Source organism: Vidua macroura, chromosome 2 (genome assembly GCF_024509145.1).
Source record: "Vidua macroura isolate BioBank_ID:100142 chromosome 2, ASM2450914v1, whole genome shotgun sequence".
In the NCBI taxonomy this organism is placed as follows: Eukaryota; Metazoa; Chordata; class Aves; order Passeriformes; family Viduidae; genus Vidua; species Vidua macroura.
The window spans coordinates 39,216,111-39,239,202 of record NC_071572.1 but is presented as its reverse complement, the minus strand read 5'-3'; positions in this window follow the sequence as shown (position 1 = coordinate 39,239,202).

The following is a 23,092-nucleotide window of genomic DNA, read 5'->3' as shown; positions in this document are numbered from 1 at the left end:
CTGGTTAGGTGCTGCCAGGGATAAGGCTCTGGAATTACAGGCTGGCCTCTGAAGCTAAGCTGCTCCTTCTCCTCAGGAGGCAGGAGACTTTCCCAGGTCTGAGAAGCTTCTTATGGCTGGAAGATTTCGTGGAAGATATTAGCAGGCTCTCATGCCGCCTTCAGAGTTTTCTCCAGCTTGTATGTTTGATAAAGCTTAGAAGCTTTCTTCAGCTGGCAATTTAACTTAATCTCTTGTGTTTGTTCTGCCCTAAGCATTCTGTTTGTGTTATCAGAGCTCATTTCTCTTTTCCAATCTTAGGGCTGGGTTAGGAACTGAGGCATGTTTAGAAACCAGAGTAAGAAGAATTCTGCTGATTTTCAGCTAAGCAATTTTCACCACAGAGATTTACAAAAAGGCATTTATTTCCTAGGAAGTCGTCACTGGATTTCTTCTTAAATTAAATTATTATCATTCAAAGAAATAGGAAATTCCTTCTTATGTGTACATTTTTCATGAATTACTGATTCTTTCCAGGCTTTCCCTTTTCAGGGCAGTGACCTCCAGCTCAAACATTGCAACAGCTCTCTGACCAGTGACGGCGTAAGTATTGCAGCAGCAGCCACTGCTGTTACAGCAGAAATCCAAACCCTTTGCTTTGCAAACCTGACAAGTATGTGATGTTAATTAGAAGCACTCGCTTTACTGAGTAAGATCAGGGATGATGTGAAGGCATAGGTTGACCCAGGGAGAGTAAAGAGGGCTCTTCTCCCTGTCATCACCAGGACCTGCAGCCCTTACTATCATTGCACAGGACACACATACAGCTCTACAGTAATTTTCATTTTCATTATTTCAATTGCTTTCATTCATAATTTTTTAAATTTTCACTATTTACATTATTTTCTCACTTTGGTACAATTTTCACTATTTACATTATTTTCTCACTTTGGTACAAGGCAGAGTGTGGAGTGTGGTATAGTTAAATGAACACAAAAAGGCTTAACAGTGGTAATGGGGTCCAGGTGAGAGAGTGGCTCTTTAGAGCTGGCACGTTCTTTAGAGGTGATGTATACCAGTTTTTGGTGTGTCACTAATGATTCTTGCTGTAATGATTTTAAGGTGCTCAAGGCTCCATGGAAGGGTCTAATCCAAAGCCTAGAAATGTGGATAGGAGTTTTGTATTGAGAGGAGCCAAAAAAAAGCAAAGCTTTAAAGATCCAGAAAAAATATTTCTAAGATTGTCTTTATATAAGAAAATAAAATGGGGGAAGAAAACAGCTTCTCTCTTCCTCTGGCTTGCCAGCATGCTTTGATGGAAAACAGAGAGGTGATTTCAAGAACACTTGCTCCAGCCTCCTGTTCATAAGTAGCAGGAAGGCCTGTCAAACCTGTCAAACTCCTTGAGCTCCTGGGGTTTACAGACTTCTCTAAGCTACCCCAAGCTAAACCACAATCCCATAAAGAAGCCTTTTCAGTAAAACCTTCTACCATTTGCCTGAAGCCAACATATCACTCATTAAAAAAAATTCTCATTTGGAAACTTCCCTTCCCCCTGTGCTCGCTGTCTCCTGGTGAAGCCCTGAGCAATGCCCTTGCACCATCAGTTTTTTGCAGAAACCTGCCACCACAGGGTATGTCAGAGCCCAGAATCTGCAGTCCATACAGAGACCAAAACTTTGCTGGTCCAGGAGAGTCTGATTTAGGTAAGGATTGCAGAAATGACCAGACTTCAATCAGAGTTCAATGTCAGGGTCAGATGGCTTGCATTCATTTCTGTGCCTTGCCTCTTGTGGACTTCTCCGAGCTCCATGACTCCAGCTAGCAGCCAAGGTACATGGCCTACACTCTTTGCTAGAGATCTAGAATAGACCTCCTGGCAGCCTGGTCTTTGCCCTTCCTTTCACTCCGTATATTGCCTCATCCTTTCCCTTTTTTGTTGTGAATTTGTTGTGAAAACAAAAGCTCTCAGATAACCGCCACGAGTACCAGCCTTCATCTTCATGCTACACCCAACAGCTGCTAGTCTCCAAACTCTCCTCTAGCTGCCCTGCCAACATATGGGAAACCTTCAGTGCCACAGATCCAAGACTTCAGCTGGCCATGGAACAAATCTCTGCAATTCTCAGGACCACTGCTCTGTTATGGTGTTTAATCCAGTGACAGAAATAAATAGTAGCCCCAAAAGAAGAGGGCAGACATAAAGCAACAGTCATTCTGGAGACATTTCTGGATTTATTTGAAAGGAATTGCTGGGACACATTCTGCCATGAGTGACCATGAGTTTGTCAGTTATTTTCCAAAATTATTTTGGGCTTGTCCCACCTGGCATATGTCTTTGGCAATTATCTGACTAGTTATATGTCAAATCATATTCTTTGATTCATAGGTGGCAGATCAAAGGACAAGACGCCATCTTTTTTTTCATGTAGTTTTTTCATGAAAGCAACAGAATCACACTCAAAGTCCATCATGGCAGAACCATAGCAACACGATAATGAATAAAGCAATGATTCCTTAATTGGGAGTAAAATGTGGCAACTTCAAGCTGTAATTTATTCACAATATGGGAGACACGCTCTGGCAAGAGTTAAAACACTCATCAATACATGTATCATAAGGGCAGAGGTAGAGCAGAAGTAAATCTGTTGACAACACAGTAAACAATGATACCATTAAACTAAAGCAAAACTTAAAACATACTCCAAGATACAGGTTTTGAAACCTGGCACTTAGTCTGTGCTATGAGCTGAAATCTTCTTTCATTTTACATCTGCTCTTACTTAGCAAACAGCTAAAAACTCTTCAGCAGAGGCTGCAATGTTCATATTGTGTGAAAAAGGATCAGTACATGAACAATATGGCAATTGTTGTTGTCCAGAATGCAAAATATGAAAACAAAGTTAAAAGGAGAGAGAACCAGCCTAACATACTTCCTTAGGACCTAGAGCTACTGACTCCATAATTAAGCCCCTTAATAGACACAACCAGACATATGACATAAAGCATTAATTAATCTCCAGTTCATTAGCCAAGTTCCCATGGACTGGGACTTCTCCATGGCAAAGGGACACACACATGTTTCATGGTAATACTCCTCCATAACCATGAATTTTATCCAGAAGTGGTGCGTAGCCCTATTTATTAACAAACACATACAACTACTGTTGATGATAGCTGTTGATTTTATAAATGTACTTGCAGGAAAGAATACAAAATGTAGCAAGAACAATGGACAGAAATCCTTAAGATACACTGACAAAAAACTCCTGCCTTGTCTTGAAGCTCTTTTCCCTTATGCTTCATGCTTTTGTTACTTAGGTGTAACCACTGTAGTTTAGGATGAATAATGGCCAGCAAGCCAGGAATCCTATCTCCAAGGGTGTGTGCTGGGTTCCCAATGAAAAGGGTGAGGGTATGCACAGACATTTCCAGTGCACTTCCACAGCCCACTCACCTCCTCCATCTGTAAAGGACAGTGAGAAACCCCAGCTCATTGCACTGCCTCAGACCCTGCACCAACACTGATCTGTGCTTTGTTAGGACTGGAGTCCTCCTTACAAAAAGTTCACACAATGAGCAACCAGGACAAACTATGTATTTATCTGGGACTTGAGCAACTAAGATGAGTAGTCACTCAGACCCAATCCTGTGGCAGTCTATGCATTGGGTGTTAGGTCACATTATTTAGTATAGCCAAGCTTGGAAAGGTATGGGGGAAAGTTGGAAAAAGTTTCATAGTTCTGATAAAACAAACAATGTCCTCAAAACTGTATTTACAAGAAAAGAAAGTAGCCAGTACTTTGCCTCAGTTTTATGCATGATGTGCTAAAACTGAGGACTGTCACACCAGTGGGCTAGGGGGAGGCAGAACAGATCTCAGGACTGTTCACTTTGTCTAGGAAAGAATTGACAGGATACACAAAACCAATGCATGCTCAAGACAGCCATGTTGGCTTCTGCTCCACTGTAAAGAAAAATGTTTGCCACATGGAATCAGAAAACACTGGCAGGAAAATAACTTTAATTTCCAAACCTGAAAAAGAGTGTTGCAAGCATTAAAAAAAAAAAAATTTAAATGTTTAAAAGCAAGGAAGGAGGGGAATAACATTCGCCTGGACTCTCTGATCTCATCTTCAGATTCTGACCCTGTGATGGGCATTTTTGAAAGAAATGAGATTGTGAAAGAGATCTTAAAGGTGACTTCTGAATGCAAGATGGGGAAAAGCATGTGTACCCATCACCTGTGGGCTAGGACAAGGATGAACAAATACTTTTTGGAGGAAGGCAATGCAGCTCTCCCATACCAGTTACCAGCACAGAGACGTGGCTGGCGTTACGGACGTGTACATGTAGTTCTATACACACGTACTGGAAAAGGCAGTGGAAAGAAGTCCCAGCTATAACATGCACTCTGCAAACATCCAACCTTCTACATGTCTCCTAATTTCCACCTTGAATCAGCTTAGGACTCAGAAGAAAGATAGAAAGGCATATTTATTCTAGCCAGTGTCATCAGAGAGTGACAAAAAACCTTATGAGACATTTTGTCTCATCTACAGCCTTCCATGCCTGTTGTCATCTGCCTCCTGAGCCTAATGGAAACCTGCCCTGGATGGTCTGTTCTCTGTTATTCTTTCAATTTCCTTGTCTTTTATTTATTTCCCTTGCCTCTCAAGAGTCGTTCAGAGGTCCCATTACTTCCTGCTGGCCAGGGAAGGCTATGAGAACAAATAGTTACATTGGATTAAAATACACACACTGTCACAAGAAAAACAGAGGGAAGGGGGCAAGGGACTTGCTTAGCAAAGCGTGGTGGAAGTCGTGGGACAGAGAGCTGCCAGAAATATTAAAGCAGGGGTTTATGTCAAGACTTGTTTCAGACATGATTTCTGCAAGGAACAGAACATCTGAATTCTTACTGTGGCGGTGCTGCAATTTGAACCTGCATATATTGAATTAGTTCAATATTTCCTTTGAATTTTAAATGAAAGTGTGTTTGAAATAATGCAAATTACAGGTTCTGGCAGTGTGGATTCTCCTGGTACTGGAGGAGCGAGTCGCTGCTACAGCAGGAAGAAGAGAGCTCATGCACAGTGTGCTTCCCCTCTGCAGCAAAGAATTCACAGAAAGGTGCTACACCGACCATCATCCTAGAGGAACACAACATAATTGCCAGAACCATGGACATCATTAGCCCCCCATCTCCAGGGCAAATGAGCCCTGTGGTCCATGGTTGACCCAGGCAACAGCAGACTGTATCTGCTGCATTTGGAAGCTTTTTTTTCTATCATCTGTTTAAAAAAAATGTTAGCAGGTGCTGAAAATTGTGGCCTCCAACCTAGAGACCAAGAGCCAAAATACCAGAGGGGAAAAAGTCAGTTCTTGACAACCACCTGACTGCAGGGTTGGGTGAGCCAGGGAGACAATCTGCTGCTATGGGAGATGCCACATCAGAGAAGGGAAGTAGTGGTAGCACCTCCTCCTGCAATTAGGTTTTTTGGGGGGGTTTGGGTTTGTTTTTTTTTTTTTTTTTGGTGGTGGTGGTGGTTTTTTTTTTTTGGTTTTTTGTTTGTTTGGTTGGTTGGTTGGTTGGTTGGCTTGGTTTGGTTTTTTGGGGGGGTTTGTTTGTTTGTTTGTTTGTTTGTTTGTTTAAGCTACAAGTGGCAAGGGCCAATTCCTTGCCTCTGTGAAGTTTAAGCCTGGTGATCCTTTCTGGTGCCATAAAAAAGTTAGACCAGCTTGCATCTGATCAAAAAAGGTTAGGCTACCTGTGCACACCCCAGAATAACAAACTAACATTAGCTGTGTAAATGGAACACTGCTATGTATGCATATCCCAGTGAACACAGGAGAATAAAATTCTTATGTGCCATGTAATCATACACACTGACACACTGACGTAAAAATGGGCTGATATAAAATAAATATGTATATAGCTATGCCTTTGCCTATTTCAGCCTCTGGGTTATAACATTGCCAATGTGTTGACATAAAAAATGCAGTTTTATGGATCACATCTCAATAGGAATGTGTGAAAAGGGATTTTGTTTTGGCTACAGCTCAGTCTCTTAATATAATTATAATTACAATTTTTACTACTACTACCACTACCACAGTGAATTGGGAGCCCCCTTGGTTCTATGTATGGTACAAATAACAAGAACAAGCCTGACGTAAAAAATAGGACAGCTGAAAGAGGGACACTACACAATTATCTCCAAGATGGAGTACAAGGACAGGATGTGGATGTAGGATTTGGCTCTCTTAAATTCCAGTCCCTGGTGTGGCCTGAGCCATCTCTGCCACAACTTCATACATGGCTTTCTCAGGGAAGAAAAGGGAGGAAAATTACTTTATTGGTGCAATGGGGGGAGTGGCTTTTGTTACAGCTGGTGTGGCCTTGCTCGGCGTTCCTGGCGTTTTTGCAGCAGAGGTGGAGTTAACCATTGGTGAGGGTTCTACCGTGTGTCCAGGGCTGGTGGCTGGTGGCTTTGGCCACGCCTGGCCAGTTTCCTTGTGATACTGTGGGCCACCATGGTGGCAGATGAGGGGCAGAGGTAGCAGCTTGCTCAGGTCACAGATACACTGACAAATATGTGGGGGCAAGAGCCAAGCGAGCGTTTCTTTCCTCCTTTCTTGTTTTACCTGCCTGCCTTTATTAGGGCCATAGTGCAAATCATTGTGCTTTGTTTCAGCCTGAAAACCAGAAATATCTCTCCTTGACAGTTTGTCAATATAGAAGAGTTTTTAAAAAATCTCTCCAAGGACAAAAAAATTCACTCTGAGTGCCATTTTGGCATTTACCAGATCTCTTGTTGCTCCATGCTGTGTTCTGCTGGGTGCTTTATGAAAAACCCTCTAAAAGTGCTGCTTTCTTTCTGACAGTGATCTTAATCACGGGCGCACAGCCCGTGCAGCCGGGAAGCATCCCCACCACAGCCATTGCTCTCTTTCTGCCAGCTCTGGGGCTCAAAAAATGAAATAAAAGAGAATAAGAGCACGCCCTCCCCTCCTCCCCTCCCCAAAAGGAACATTTCAGAAGAAAGGGGCAGAAAATGCAACATGAGCCTCTTCAGTAAACGGCAGTGGGCTCACGAGGATCAGAAAATCTGTCTGCCAGGAGGCCAAATGGTTTGCCTGCAGCTCCAGAAAAAAGAGATGTTATTTGGTTAAAATCATTTAAAGAAAACAATGGATGATTGCTACATGCCTGCCCGTGATCGTCTGGAGCACTGTGCTGTTGTGGGGTATTTATGCCAACCAAATGGCAACAAAATGCCAGTGTGTGGAGCAGGGCTGTACACAGGCATGCCCACGGGAGCAGCCCCTGACAGCTCCGCACATGGCAGCTAACACACCGAACCCCAAGGAAGGCAGGATGTCCTGCTCATTATCTACATTTTACAGGTGTTGAAAGGGAAGCTGGGGAGATTTGCCACCAAGAGGGTCTGTCAGAGCTGGGATTAGTGGTTGCGGGGTCCCAGCTCCCAGCCCTTTGCACAGACTGTGCCTCTTGGAGCAGAACTGGGGGAAGATATTTATTTCTCTCACACAAGAGAGAAAAGAAACACCTTCCAGTTTCCACTAAGGGAATTCTCTTTTCCTGCCAATGCCGTGTTGATTTGTCTTAAGGGCAATGCTCATATTAGCTGAGTTAGAAATCCATATTTTCAATTAAAACTTTACATCATGCCAGAGAGACCCTAAAGAAGACAGGCTTTCAGAAGCAAGAATAATGATAATAATGCATAATGATGATCAACAATAACCATCATTTAGGAAAACTTGTAAATGATCCTGCTCTGCTAGCTGTCCATGTAGTCACAAATATCAAATTATTTGCATGCATGCCACTAAAAAAACCCTACACTACTCCGAAATACTTTCCTGTTTTGGCCTTCCTCTTTCCTTTTCCACTGCATCAGTCCTTCTCTGAAACTCTTCAATGCTAAAAAGAGTGTGAAGATTTCCTACCTCATTACTACCTTTCAAAGGCAGCCACAACCACAAAAAATAGACCTCAGGGAAGTGAGAGAAAATCCCTGCATGCTCAAACAGAGCCCCACCTGCCAGTTATCCCCTCTCCTTTGTGCTTTGAAGAAGTATCTCACCTCTTACAAGGGCAACAAGTTTGTCATGGAGGGAGATGTGGTTAGCAATTCTGTCTGTGCTTTCCTCACCTCCTCTGAGCTGATGGTGCCATGGGCCCAGCGCTCCCTCCCGTGCTAAAAAAGAAAGAGTCAGTCTTGAACTAGACTGATTCCTTGGCACCCCCTGATTCCTCCCATGTCATGTATTTCCCAAACTGTCCTTTAAAAATACAGTGCTGGTGGCTGAAGAAATGGTTAGCTAGCAGCAACTGGACCATGACAGAAATGTGAGTTTATAACCTGGCAACACAATTTTGGCTCTGAAATATAATTGATCCCATTATGATCTCTGCACTCAAAGACTTGAGTTTTAAATAATCTTTCATTGAAAGAAAATGTCCTGAGTATATTTCAGCTTTAGTGAAGTTTAGTTTATGACCTGTTCCTGGCCCTTCTCAGCTATCAGTGATATTTTCCCAATGCCCCTCTTGCTCCTTTAATGCTGCCTCAGTTAATAATACCTGCTGGAGAGGCAACAGCATCTCTTGGCAAACTAAATGTGCACAGTCTCAGGAGTCAAAATCTGAATATGTATAGAGAACATAAGTAATCATTAATACATAGCACATCCCCTCTGGTCATTGAAATAAATTATTGACATCAGTATCAACAAGAAATAAACCAGGTGCCACCCCAATGGTTGAGACCCCATAGGTAAGCATAAATTATCAGAGTGCTTCAAAATTCCTAAACCTTCTGAAAATGAAATAATAATCAGGCAATGCTGATTGTAAAGATATGTGTGCGCACATACATGTATGTCTGTGTTAGTATATGAGCATGTATCACAGATGAATGTGTGCACACCATCATGTTGAAGCCTTAATTATTTAAAATTATTCAATTCTTAAATGGCTGGCAAGGGATCCCCATAGCATCTATATGTGCACAGCCAAGATTTACTTGCCATGCCAATTCTTATTGCCACACAGGCTACAAATTGCTTTGGAAAAGTGTAATCCTGGTTTTACCTCTACATTTTAAAAATCATTTCCCCACCTATTATCTCTTCACAGCTCTGTACATTTATGCTTTTACTCTCCAAATACCTTGACTAGAATGCTATATCCCTGAACAGAAATATATTTGCCCCTGCTATTTTTCTGCAGGAGCCTAGTTCATTCAGAAACAAGGGAAAAAATACGAATTATTGTTTTTAAATTCCCCAACATGCGGAGCTCAGACAAGCCACAGATGCAAATGTGGAAAGCAAATGTAGTGCTGGCATTAGGAAATGGCTGGGTTCACTGCGCTTGTAAGAAAGCACCTTTATTATTTAGGCATGGTTGTAAGCTGCCATTTTGATATAATCCCTGGGTTTCTGGACTGGGTACACAGAAGCTGGCACGACACATCTACTGTAGCCCCACAATACCCAGCCATCAATCAAGCACCTTCTGCCAGCGCTGAGCTACACTCATTCCCAGAGCTGGCAGCCACAGACAAGCCTGCATAGCCATGTCACCAGCAACTCACGTATTGTCATGCTGCTCCCTTTTATCACTGGGGAGCACCAGGGCCTGTGCTAGCACAGCAAATGGTACTGCTGCCCTCCATGAGTCAGAAGTCCAGTGTTGCCATGGGGAATCCTGAGCTGGAAGGTGTCCTGCCATGTCAGAGCATGGGAGCCCCATGCAAGGGTAGAGGTGGGGTCCTTCCCTGGGAGCTGAAGGATTCCCTCCTCAAAGCAGTGGGCAGAGGCAGCCAACAAAATGTGCACGGCCCTCTCTCCTGGGGACCAGCTTGGGCTGTCTCCACATTCATTTCAGCAGTACCCTTTCCAGTCCCATATCTGGGCTGCCCAGCTGCCCAGCCAGAGAATGGGATACATGTTCCTCCCTACCCCTGTCCCTGCTGGCTTGTCAGACCCCCAGGTTCTTTGGGGAGAGGGGAAGCTGCAAGTGATGCTTCTGGTAGGTCAGCAGGTAAGATGGACTTGACAATGATTTGGCCCCATGTTTTCTGGCAGTCAGAACAATTTTTTTCAAATAAAATTCTCCACCCTGAGATTTTTAATTTGCTTTGGATACAATAAATGGGCTTTGTAAAATTCTTAGTTCTTCAACAGATAGGCAGCTGAGAAAGGGAGGGAGCAATACCATAATCCCTAGGAAAGATGAGACTCTGCTTCTTAAGTGGCAAAGTAATAAAATAAAAGAAAACACTACAAAACAGGCCATTAATATAAGGCCATATCTGCCATTAAAGGGGACCTTGCTGTCACTCTGTGCCCCATGCTCTTTGCGGTGGCAAGGTGTTGGTGGTGTCCTTGGAGAGCTCAGGGGAGAAGTGGATGCCAGCAGCATCATCTTCCTTTCAAGGTTGTTTTTGTTTCCCTTATAGTATGGGAAAATCCCTGTGGAATTTATTCTTCTAATGAACATGATCTGAGGATATTCGGGTGAGACTGGTGCCTGTGTGGAGGGGAGGGCTGGGAATCAGGTGTAGGTACGTGCACGTGTTATCTGTATCTAGAGGGGTTTTAGCTGCAATTGCAGACATTGTTTCTTTTTGGGTAAAACAAAAAGCAGAATTGGAGAAGCCAAGAGGCAGAGAGATTTATGCTTTATGGTACCTTACAAAACACTGAACATAGCTCCATTTATATGGCTATAAAATGTTGCTAAATCCTTATCTTGCCAGCTCATTACCATCTTGGACAACCAGGACTATTGACCTTCCTGCTTCTCTACCTCACTGGAAGAGCTCAGTGCCCACAGTTCATTTTTGTATTTGAGCTTAAGTTCTTCCTATTTTCTCTACTTTTTACTTAAGAGCCACCTGGGGCAGAATTACATGCACCCAGCTCAAAAGTTCCCTCTCCAAGGACCGCCTGACAGGTGTATACCCTTGAAAAGATCCCAGGTACCAGCTGCAAGCATCAAACCCCACAGGTATGCTCCCAGGTTAATCCCTTTCCTGAATTATATTTCTCTAACCCTGGCAGGATGCACTAAAAGGCAAATGCATCTGGCATATGAACATTGCCAACTAGAGAATAGAAATCTAAGTACTGATGAAGTAAATGTTGATAAAATCCTGGGCAGATTGCCCTGGGGCGGGTGATGGCATAAAGTAATTCAAGGTTTTCAGGCATTGCATGATGAACAGTTTCAAGGGAGAGTTTTTGGGTTTTTTTCTGTGCTAGAGAACAGGGCGAAAAGAATCCAAGGGCTGTCCCCAACAGTTAGGCACACTTGGGCACTTGGGCACGGCTGTTGAAGCCAGCGTCTGGTGCTGCCCTGGCTCGCCACCAGCAAACTTGGAACCTAAAAATCTGCTCTGGGCCAAGCCTGTTTCCCTGTCCTGCAAGAAATGAGAACAAAAAAGTCAAAAGAGGCCTCCCACAATGAGGGTATCTGAGCTGGGGTAGAATCAAAGCAGCAGGCCCCTGTCTTTGGCCTGCCCTGGCCCTTGGCCTGTGGGATCGAGACCCTTATGCCTAAGCTTGGTCTAAGCTGGGCTGGTTTGTATTTGGCTACAGTTTTAAAAGCAAAGTCTTATGCCACTGTGGAGAGTCTGCATTTTTGTGGAATTCAAATATTCCTTAATTAGATGTTGTCTTTTAGTAGAATGAAAGAAGAGTTTTTAATTTCGCTTTGCTTTGCCATTTTAATTTACTCCCATTTGTGTTTAATAACTGGGTAGGAGACTATTAAACAGCTGCTGTAAAATATTTGGTACCTTGGCCCCAACTTTCAAACACGATCTGCCATCCGGGTTGGTGATGGCGGATGTCTGGGAAGCTGCTTCCAGGTTTGGGACAGGGGAGAGCTGACTGCATTTGTCTTGTTGACCCTTCTCTCCTCACCCATTTCCCACAGGAAGCAGTTCTATCCTCCTTAGCGCAGATGAAAGGGATGTACCCTGCAAGAGTGTACAGCCCCCCAGCAAATGTCCTTGAGCTCCCTGCCAGTGATGAAGAGCACCAGGGCCAGAGGCTGAGGGCTGCTGTTCCAGGCAACGCGGGCTGGGCAGGCAAGGACAGGCAGGATCCAGCAGGACAGGCAGGGAGGGTGGCACGGGCAGGACAAAAGTGGGACCGGCAGGCACGAGCAGGAACACTCGTGGCCAGGAAGGAGAGGCCGTGGGGAAGAAGGCACCGGAGCCAGAGGTCGGGGAGTGCTGAGCTGGCCCACACGGACACTGCCCGCGACTCCCTGAGGCTCCACCCGTGACATCCCTCCGGGGTGGGGGTCTCAGAACGGCACAGCGGCAGCGCCGCCACCCACCCAAACGGGGTTTAGCCTATAAAACACGTCCGGGCTGGGAACGTGTTCCCAGTTCCATAAAACTCAGGGGCAAGGGCAGGAGCCGCTCCTGGTCACGGCAGGTGTCTGTGCCGCAGGCCGCCTCCGCTCCTTGGAGCCGCGCACAGCGGGAGCACGCACCGCGACGGCTGTCCGGCAGATTCAGCCTCTGGGCTGGACAGGGAGGATGAATGGCCGGAGGTCGTTCTTTCCTTCTCCCTCCTCCCATGAGCAACTCGAGTCACCCACGGCTGACGCGCTGACTCGTCCGGCTGCAGCCAGCGCTGCCTTCCCCATCTACAGCTCTCTTGCTTTGCAAAGCCTAGGATTATCCCTCCATTTCCAGCCCTATGCCCTAAAAATAGCACCCTTCAACATGAACCCGTTCCCGCGAATCTGCGTGAGCATTCCCCGTGGACTAAGTTGCGGGATTTGTAGATTTGGGAGGAGGAGGGGAGAGGATGGCACTGGTTTTCTCCCCCACAGGAAACACTTTTTTCTTTTCAACGTTTAGGGTTTCAGGTCTGTCCCGGGCTCGGTCTCCTGCCCGGCAAGAAGAGAGCTTGCCACACTGGGATGCTCTCGGCCGCCGCGCAACCTCCGCGTCCGCGCAGTCTCTCTCGCCGCTTCCCCCGCTGCCATCGCGGGGGAACTCCCATTTATCCCAATCCCGGCGACAAACACGCCCCGCTCGGCTTCTCGGACGGTCGTTTTCGGACAGAAGAGATTGGATATGTTCGATGTTTAAGCGATTTAATATTAAAAATACGTAGCAATTAAAATCACGTTCACGTCCCTGTTGCTCTGCTCAAATAAAGCCCCTCTCTCCTCTCCGACTCCCAGATGATATTTACGGGGCTTTTCCCTTCTATTTCCTTGAATTTGGGAACCTCTGGGCCTTGCACTAACGTCGAGTGGTGTTTTCGGGGCAGAGGGGAGAGAGGGTTCGCCCCCCGCCCCCCGGCGTGTTTTATCACCGGTATCCAAACGGCCTCACAGCCGCCACGGCAGCCCTGCACGGCGACCTCTGCCCTGCCAACACCACCGGCCTCCCACTTCGGCCCCTGCAGCTGGGGGCTCCCCTACGGCCCGGGCCAGGGGCCATGGAGACCCACCACCCTCGACGAGATGACCGACGGCACAGTGAAGGGCGGCTCCCTCACGGGTGACATCTGCACCCTCCCCTGCACTTGTCTTGCCTCGGACCCAGTCACTTGCCACGTCGAGGATGGAAATTAAGGATCGCCCCATCCCCTCAGCCGGTAGGATCTGACCCAGGCAAGTACCGGCGGGGCCGTTCGTCCCGTTCACCTCGACGGGTTTCCGTGGGAAAGGACCGGGCCGGCAGCGGGGCGAGAGAGCCCCTCTGCAGGTGAACTGCCAAAATGTGGGTAGCGCCTGAGTACCAAGAGTGGGGGTGTCGTCAGAGTTGAACACGGTACTACTCCCATACAGGGGTACATACAGCCCGACCCGCCCCCTTTTTCTTTTTCCCTTGGGTCGCTGCCTCGGTGCCTACCCGCGACTGGCTACGCGTGGGGTGCATAAGCCGAGGAGGTTGCGGGTGTGGGGCAGCCTCCAACGGGACATGAGCTGCCCTCCCTCCCTCGCGCTGAGAGGGAGTGAGGGAAGTGAGGGGGCAGCAGGCAGACAGCTCAAAAGAGCCCCCACTCCCCAAACCCCTTTCTGCCTGGAGAGTGTCTTTCTGGGAGCCCGTACAGCCCGAGGAGGGAAGGGGCTGCAAAGCCCTCCTCACCCCGGGGCGGCCCGGGATCCCTGCCCGTCACCGCGCCGGCGGGCCCGGCACAGGGCCCGAACCGGGGTGCGCAGAGACGCGGCCGCGGCAGCTTCTGCGGTGGGAGAAAGGGGCTGGGGCTGTCGCCTGGGGGCAGCCGTGGGGCGACCCACGCGTGGAACCGCCTCCCCGTGGGAAGCCGCGATGGCAATGCGCTGGCTGCGAGGAGAAGCGGAGGAGGACTGGCTGGTTATGTGGGGGAGTTTTTGCTCTTTTCCTCCTGCCCCAACACAGTCACGTCCACCCCATATCTGATGCGGCTTTCCCTGCCCCTACCCGTCCCCTTTCCTGCCCCGAAGCCCCCCAAACGAAAGCCTTCTTACTGCCCCCCCAGCGCTGAGCCCCGCTGGTTTCCCCTCAACACGCACACCGAGGGCCGTGGGCAGCCGATTCGCAGCATTTTTTCATGCCCTTCAAGGCACCGAGCCGCTCTCTTTTGTCCTGGCTGCGGATGACCCATTTCCTCCCTTTTCCCCCCCTTCGGCCCCGGCGTCCGTCCCACCCTCCCGTCCCTCCGCCCTCCTCCCCGCCGCAAGGCCCGGGAGCCGCACCGCGCCCGGCTGCGCGCAGCGGGGCCGGCGGCCCGAGAAGGGGGGCACACGGAGACGGGGAACCGGTGCCTCGTCCGCTCCGTGTTTGTTTTCCTTTCCTCCCTGAACGCTAGATTAAGACGTGAAGATTACACTTTTATTGTGGCGGCCGAATAATACCACGAGTCAACACACAGAGCAAACAAAAGTGCTTGTAGTACATGGCCAACCCCGCTGGGAACCGGGCTGCGGGCTGCTGCAAAAATCAAGCTCTTCAGTGCTAATTACAAATAAATGATGATGTGCTCACTAAGTAATTGATTTAATGAAGTTCCTATGAAACTATTAAAACCGGGTAGAGGTCAGGCTGGAGACGCCCCAGAGCGCCCATTGTGGGATGTTTAACTCCGCCAGTCTCCTCGGAAAGACATCGGGGCTAATAGGTGAAGTCACAGCTGGGTCGGGCTGACTTTTGCAGCACCGGCACTGGCCTCCCCAGTTTCGCCTAGCGGCCCGCACCGCAAGTTCGGGGAAGCGAGTCCCCCTGGCACACCCCCGGCCCGCTATTCCCACCCTCATCCTTCCCTCCCACATCTCTCTCCGGGGTGCGGCTGCTCGCCTCCTCCCCCCTCAGCTCGGAGCCCCCCGGCGCGGCTCCCCCGGGGTGCCCATCCCCGTCCCGTCGGGGCCGCGTTGGGTACTCACTCGCTCGGCCCGGCCGCCTCGCTCGCGCCTCAACCAGGCGCCTCCGCGGCTCTCCCCAGCCTAATTAAAGAGGGGAGAAGTGGAGCTCTGAACTTGTGTCTACCACTACAGGACGGCTGTAATTCCACCCCCCCTCAGCCCCGAATCCCCCCCCCCCCCCCCCCCCCCCCCCGCATACTCAGACACACACATACTTCTTGAAGAAACTTAAGCTAGGATGCCAGGTAGGGTGCTTGGGAGATTTTGGCAAGGTGCCTGGAAGGGGATGTGTGCCCATTTTTCCTTGAAGGGTTTTCTTGTTTGAAAGGCCATTTGGAGCGCTTTAGACGGGCTTGCCGAGTGAAAGGAAGAGGAGGAGGAGAGGGGGAACATCGAGATTGAAAAAAAAAAAAGTAGAAGAAGACGAACAGAATCTGGCTATTGGGTTTCCCAGCCTCACGCTCGGCTTTTCCCTCGTCACCACTCGGGCAGGACAGAACTGAAGTGAACCATTCTCCCCCCCAGCCCCATCCAATTAAGGGGTCCCCTAACCCGACCTCAGCTCTGAGTGCACTTTGGGGCAGTGGGCCCCCCCTGACCCCGGGGGAACGGGGGCACACACCCCCACACACCTGCAAAGGATTCCTCTGCGCCCCCTTGCTTTCAACACCCGCTGCCTTTGGCAGATTGAAAAGGAGTCGTAAAGAAAAGAGGAGCCGCCCCCCAGTTTGCACCCCCACTGTTGGTATTTGCTGAGCGCGTAGACGATGCCCCCCAGGGGCAAAGCCCCTCTCGGCCTCCAGCACTTTTAGGGAGGGAGGGACGAGGCGCCCCATTGGGGTTCGAGGAGCCCCCCAGGGCGGGGGCGCGGGGATGGGGCCTGGGAAGGGCTTCTCTCCGAAATGCGGGGTGCTTCGGTGCTCCCCGCAGAGGGGAGAGCAGCGAGTCCCTAAACACGAGAAGGTGAATGCAGGGCGAGGCGTCCCGCCGGATGTCCCCAAGACTGTGTGTCCCCCCTGCTCTCGCTGCCGCCCTCGCCCACCCCGCTGCCTGGTGCACACTGGGGGCTGCCCTACACTGAGGGTCGGCCTCATTTACGGGGCCGGCAAAGGTCAGTGCCAGCAGCTGCCTGCATGCGGCCGGGGCACGGCCGGAAAGGGGCAGAGGCACACGCCACGGCTCCCCACGCAGCCGCGCGTGGGCTCCCGCACGGGGCTGCCGCGGGACCTGAGGCAGTTCCTCCTGTTCCCTTGCAGGATTTTGGGGAGGGCTGTTTGACGCGTGGTTTTTTGGTTGGTTTTTTTTTTTTTTTTTTGGTTTTTTGTTTTTTTTTTTTTTTTTTGTTTGGTTTTTTTGGCTTTTTTTTTTTTCCCTTTCTTTCTTCTTCTCGTGGAAAACGATTAATTTGAAACAAATTAAGCTCGCCAGCCTCTTGTTTGCCAAACAGGCTGTTGGCAATGTGCAAACAGGCTTTCACCCCGGCGCCGTTCCCCCGCTCCGCTCCCTGCTGCCCTGCTCCAGCCTTGGCCGCGCACCCTCCTCCTCCTGTCCCTGCCCCGCCGCGCCACCCCCCGCCCCAGCCCTACAACACCGCTTGATTACTATCTCCCTGTTGCCCTTAATGCACGATCCCGGTTTCTCTTCAGCCTCAAAATAAGAAGTGACACATGCACCACTAAACCAACTTGTGGGTAAAGCCCGCGGTTGAGAGGGGCTATTGATGGGAGCGCTGCAAAGAGACAAAGCTGGGGGCTAGTGGAATCAGATGCAGCCCTTAATTAACACCATCTTAAATAGTCCAACAGGCACTGAAGACAAAGTTGAAGAAAGACTTTAAGGCTGAGTGCCCCTCGACAAGTTCTTTTTTTTTTCCTCGTGTCATTCAATATTTAATGCACTGTGCTTGTAATGCTACTACTGGTGCTCCTTTCTCAGCAAGTACATTATTTTTTCACGGTGCCCATGGCCAGGGAAAACCCTTTAGGCAAAGAAAATCAAAATGTTTGTTGTTTTGGATGACTTATAACTCTTGTTTAACACAAGCACTTTCAAGAAAGTATAACAGGCGCAGCCTCTAAAGCAAACAACGAAATCCTTGTGACAGAGTCGGACACAAAAAGCACATTGTGTTATGGACTATCCCTTTTCTCTCCTGCTAGATGGGTGCCTGTCTGAGGCTGAACACCACGATGCCATTTTACTTTTGAACTATTGTTTTTGAGTTATGCCATGTGGTCAAAAGGAGAAGAAGGGAGGTTGTTTCCAAGCTCATAAGACAAACGAGTTGCCTTTCATTGAACTACCCCAGAGCTCCTTTAAAACGAGGTTTAAATGTCACCTCCATGTTTTTAATGGACACGGGGCTTCAGGGGCGACCCTTCAAAGCGCCTTCGTAATAAACGACCCTTATTAAATATGTCTCTGCCTGGGAAAATCACTTGGCAGAAGAGAAAAAAGGGGGAGCAGGGGTGGGGGAAGGAGAGACACGGTGCTGGCCGGAGGAGCTCCGCCACCCCCCTGCTCCCTCCGGGGCCGGGACGGAGCGGAGGACGGTCCCGCTCCGGGTCCCTGCCGCCGGGCGGGGCGGGCCGGGGGGGGCGGGGGCTGGGGACTGGGGGGGGGTTGCTACACGGATACACTCGCCTCCCCCCCTCGTCCCAGACCCCCTTTTCTCCCTCAGCCCCCCTTCACCCCCCAAAATAAGAGGCTGAATGAAAGGTTGGGGTGTTTTCCTCCTGACTTCTTTTTGTCCGTAGAAGAGCGGCGTCTGCGAGTCTGAGCTGCGAAGTTACTGATTTGCAGGCTGCATGTTAAGGCAGCCCATGTAAGTAATTTCTGCGGGCATCCCGGCAAAGGAGAACAAATCGTTGACAAAGGCGAGCCCTTTCAATTCAGCAGCGTCGTTAGGGAAACCAAAAAGTATTCTTCCTATAATAAGTTCCACTTCAAAGGATTTCTCATTCAACGGTGACTGCTTCGCACTTTTATTAAGTCCGGGCTTTTTCACTTGGCGGAATCATCTGTTTGGTTATTTTTCATCGTGTTTATTTTTCACCATTCACACAGTACTTGTATTAAATAAACAAAGAACAATCGCTCTGCAAATAAAAGTACTTAGGTGGGAAAAAAAAAAAGGGAAGCAGAAGAGGGGAAGAGCGGGAGATGGATCTTCTTTCTCACTTATTTGTTTATCTGCTGAAGTTGGGAAGGGGGGGTCCTAAAAAAAGGGGAGGGGAAGGGTCGCTGGGAGAGAGGCCAAAAAATATGAGACGTTCTGATGAAGTGAAAATTGACTGCGCTAACACGGCATGAAACTAAAGGTCAATGCAACTGTATCTTAATAGAGTGTCTCGAATCGAGGTGGACTATTTTAAATGCAGCTTGCTTTTGCTGCGCTCATTGCCATAGCAATCCTAACGCTCCATGTTGATGTACCATAAAAGCAGTAGTTTGAATTTCAAAGAACCTGCCTTTGAACTTCTCCCTGCCTGATTAGGCACTTGCGTGGTGTGTGTGTGAATGCGGGAGCGTGGTTGTGTGTGCTGAGGGTACGCGGGATGCGGGGGGGAGCGGTGGCAGCGCCCCGCCGGCGTTTGGGTGTCCGAGCCAGGGGGGAGCGTGTGTGTCCGCGTGTGAGTGTGAGTGTGTATCCCAGCACACTCCCTGATCCGTCCTGGTCTGCTCTACCCGAAAATATTTTTCCGGGATGATGGAGGGGGAAGGGGCGGGGGGGGGGGGGGGGGGGGTGGAAATGTGTGACAATCCATCCTTGCCAGCACTTCACAACTCCCTGGCGACATCTCTAGAAGCACGAAACACGCGAAGAAAACCCCTGAAAATCCTTGGTTCTCCCCACCACCCATCCTTTGAAAGACAAAGAAGCAGCCTATCCCGGCTCCCCAGCGTCCCACACCCTGCCCGTAGCGGGTGCGTTGGGGGTGCAGCCCCGCGACTCTCCGCCGAGAACTTCCCGCTTATCCATATCCACAGCCCCCCTCCCCGCAATGCCATTTCCCACACTCCCGAAATTTCTTATTCCCTTCAAACTTCGCTACCGCCGCTCTCGCCTTTAAAGGGCCGAGCGCCAGCAATAGTGTGTGGCGAGATGTCTCCCAGCCGCGACTACAAAGGTAGATGATTTAAACAGTGTTTGCTAGTACCACGTTTCGCCTAGGAAAAGATGAAGTCTTTGATGATGGCCAACTCGGTGTCAATAAGTGGCTTTCTTTGAGCCATATTCAGATGGGAACGTCTTGCTTGCCAATTGCCATAGAAATCCTAACACACCATGAAGATTGTCCAAGCGCCAAGCCTTCCGTTCTGGGCTAAATTACTTTGAAGTGGGGCAGGACGTGCACTGGTCAATGTTAACTCTATAGGGCGGGCAGGGAACACTAGGAAAGGGAGGTTGGAGAGGGGGGAAGCAGAAAATAAGAAGGGGAAACTTGTTTTAGACACTCTATACAAGGTTCTGCTCATTGTCAGATATCTTTTATCTTTTATATTTCCCATGAATGATTCATGTCTCGGTGGCTTTGTGTCGCCCTCCTTTTCACAAGAAACTTCATTAGGGAGCTATAAGTTTTCCCATTGATTGGAGCCCTCATTTATGAGTGTTTTTCTGCTTCGTATGTTGGTTATTGTCATTCTGCTTGAAACAACTCTTTGCAACCTGTTTCACCTTTACCACATTTAACAAAACTGACTTAAAAAACACTCTAACCTTTTGGTGAAACTGTTCTTGACATTTTGACCAGTCATTTTCGAGCACTGATAAATTACGGGGCGGGGATGCAATCACTCTGGGCTAGTTTTATTTAATTTATTTTATTTTAAAAGAAAATTAAAAGAGAAAATAACCCTGAAGGATGCCGACACACGATTCTGTCCAGATTTTTTCACGGATTTTATTCAGTTTTCCCCTCTCGAAACAAGAAACCTGTCCTCACTCAGCTTCTGAAAACTTGGAGGTTTTTCTTCTCCTTTATTCCAGTGATTTCCTGGCGTTATTTCTTGTCTGACCTCACTCTGTGTTTCAGAATCATCTTTTGGCATACGGTTTCGCTTATATGGCTACTACCGAAGAGTAATGCTATTTAACTCATGAGTATCCTCAAGAGAATACTGCCAGGAAAATCTCCCTCTTTTGTTGTTGTTGTTGTTGTTTTGTATTTCCCCCATCAGAAATAAGCATTTTAATTTATTAGATTGTATATTCCAATTAGCTGTCCTTGAGAGATGAAGAATGTCATGGGTATAAATAACTGACCTATGCCTGTGTCGTATCTCTCTGCCTGTCCTTCCCTCTCTTCCTCTGTGCACGGGATGCCAGCAGCAGAGCACCCAGCTGCTCCATCATGACCAGGCACCCCGAAATCCTCTGCCCGCCCCCGCCCTTAGCCCGGTTCACGGGCAAACACCTCCAGGAGCAAGGCCCGCAGCCTCGGGGGAGGCAGGGCTGGCTCTGCCGGGAGCATCCCTCCTCTGCCTGGCTGCAAACCCAGAGGTAAATCTGAAGGAGAACCCTATTTACTCGCACGTTCCTCTGGCAAAGCTGGAGCATCTCAGTCACTCCCAACAGCTCACGGTGCTGCTCCTGCCGAGCTGTGAGGCTAAGGCTCCTGAATCTACCTGCTGACCCTCGGGGGGGAAAAGGGGGTGTTTGCTCTGGCTCTGCCCCTTGTCTGTTAGTAAGGCACATGCAATCCATAGGAATAATATTTTTATTCATTTGCATGATTTTTTTTTTCTTTTTACGGGGTTTACAGAGATGAAAAGTTTTAAATTAGCATTTTTATTATTATTATTTAGGAGGTATCATGTGTCATAAAACTGTTGGGCAAGTGTGTGACCCTACGTGTAGCAAATACATAAAAATAGTGGATATATCCCCCCGAGCCATAGTTTATAAACCCTGACATGTCGTAATGTATAGTGCAATCTGTTGTTGAAAAAAATGCATAAATTAAAAAGTTCGTTTATAAATCAGCACCAATATATCTCTAATAAGATTACATTACATAAATTATTTTTTAAAAAGTTCATACCTCACTTTATTATTTTCTATGTATTCAAATGGGCTTTGAAAAACGAATAAAAAGCAAATTGAATGAACTTTAAAAAATTATTTTCTATTCAAGTTTTTTGTTTGTTTTCAAAGTAACGCCTGCTTCTTTAGATCCAACACAACAATATGAAGACAACGTTTCAAGGCTTCCAGAGTGACAGCACCATGCACTGTACTAATAATATAATATCTCTATGAACTATACATATATTTATATATTATCAGCACCAACACACCGCACGGAGGACATGCAGGAAAAGTCTGTTTCACATTACATCGTTCATTCAAGTAAGCTGAAAAAATATAATGATTTCTTTTTTGTACAAACCACGTCATCATAAACAACAATCTATCACCAAAATTAATAAGATAATTCTTTGGTGTGCTCTGTACTGTTACAGGGGAGTAAAAAAAAAAAAAAAAAAAAAAAAAAAAAAAAGTGTGATGTCAGAAAATAAATTAATTTGACTGTACAAAATAATCGCGTTCACATACACGTTATTAACAATGACAAGACGACATCCACCATTCACGGCACACAAAACACAGTTCCACAAGCCTGGGGGAGGGGAAGGAGGCTGCCGCTTCTTCTCTCAGGGTCTCTGAGGAGGAATTAGTGCTCTTTACTTCATTTGCGCCCCGCTCCTGACTCAAGGGCTCTAGGCCGGGGGCGTCCCCCGTGCCCCGCAGCCCTCGGCTGCAGAGCTGGGTTGTTGGGAGGTTGTTTGGGGAGGTTGGGCACCCTAAGCACAGCCTGTGTCCCACCCCTGGCTTCCTTCCCCAGCAGCTCTGGTCCCCACTTCCCAGGTGACTCTGCCGGGCCACTTCAGGGGGATGGTGAAAAGCACGCAGGCATCAGCTCGGTTGGAGAGATGAAATAATATACATAAAAATAATAATTAAAGATAATCTCTCTATGCCTGCCCCCTACTTTGGGACTCGTCAGGCCCAGGGGGCTGCTCCCTCTCCCAACCCCCCAGGGGGCTGGAGGGAGCATGAGGCAAAGTCTTGGTCTGAGAGACGAACTTTAAAAAAATATAATAATCAGAGTAATAATAACACCAACCCCAAGGAAAGGAAAATTCGCAGAGTTTTCGTGTGGGTTTTTAGGGGGGAAAAAATCAAAAACGTATCACAGTATCACAGTTGTCAAATAGCAGCGTGTTTCTTTTATTCTCTGGCTAGGTTCTAGGAGCCATACAAGTATAAACGATGGAGGAGTGAAAAAGGAGTCCTGCATCTTTTGTCTTTCCTTTCGTAAATCGTTTGCACAATGATACGGGCTAAGGATGAAAGAAAGGCTGGAGAGAAAATGCCGGGTGCATGTGGGACCCCCCGACTCGGGAGAGAAAACATCAATTACAGAGGAGCTGAACTGCAAGAGGGGTGGGGAAATGCATTTATTTAATTTTATTTTAAGGGATGTGCAACCTGTCCTTGACTAGCCAGAGCTCTAGCAGGTGCTGCTTTACAGTCAAGAGGCTGCTGCTGACCTGGGGCTTTACCCAGGCCAAAGAGGAGGGCGCTGGGGTGGCAGCTAAGGTACTTAAGAGCCATTCCAGAGATCTTCTGGGTTCTGCCTGTTTGCAGCCTTTTGCCAGCTTAATCTTGTTAAGAGCAATGGGCATGGGCAG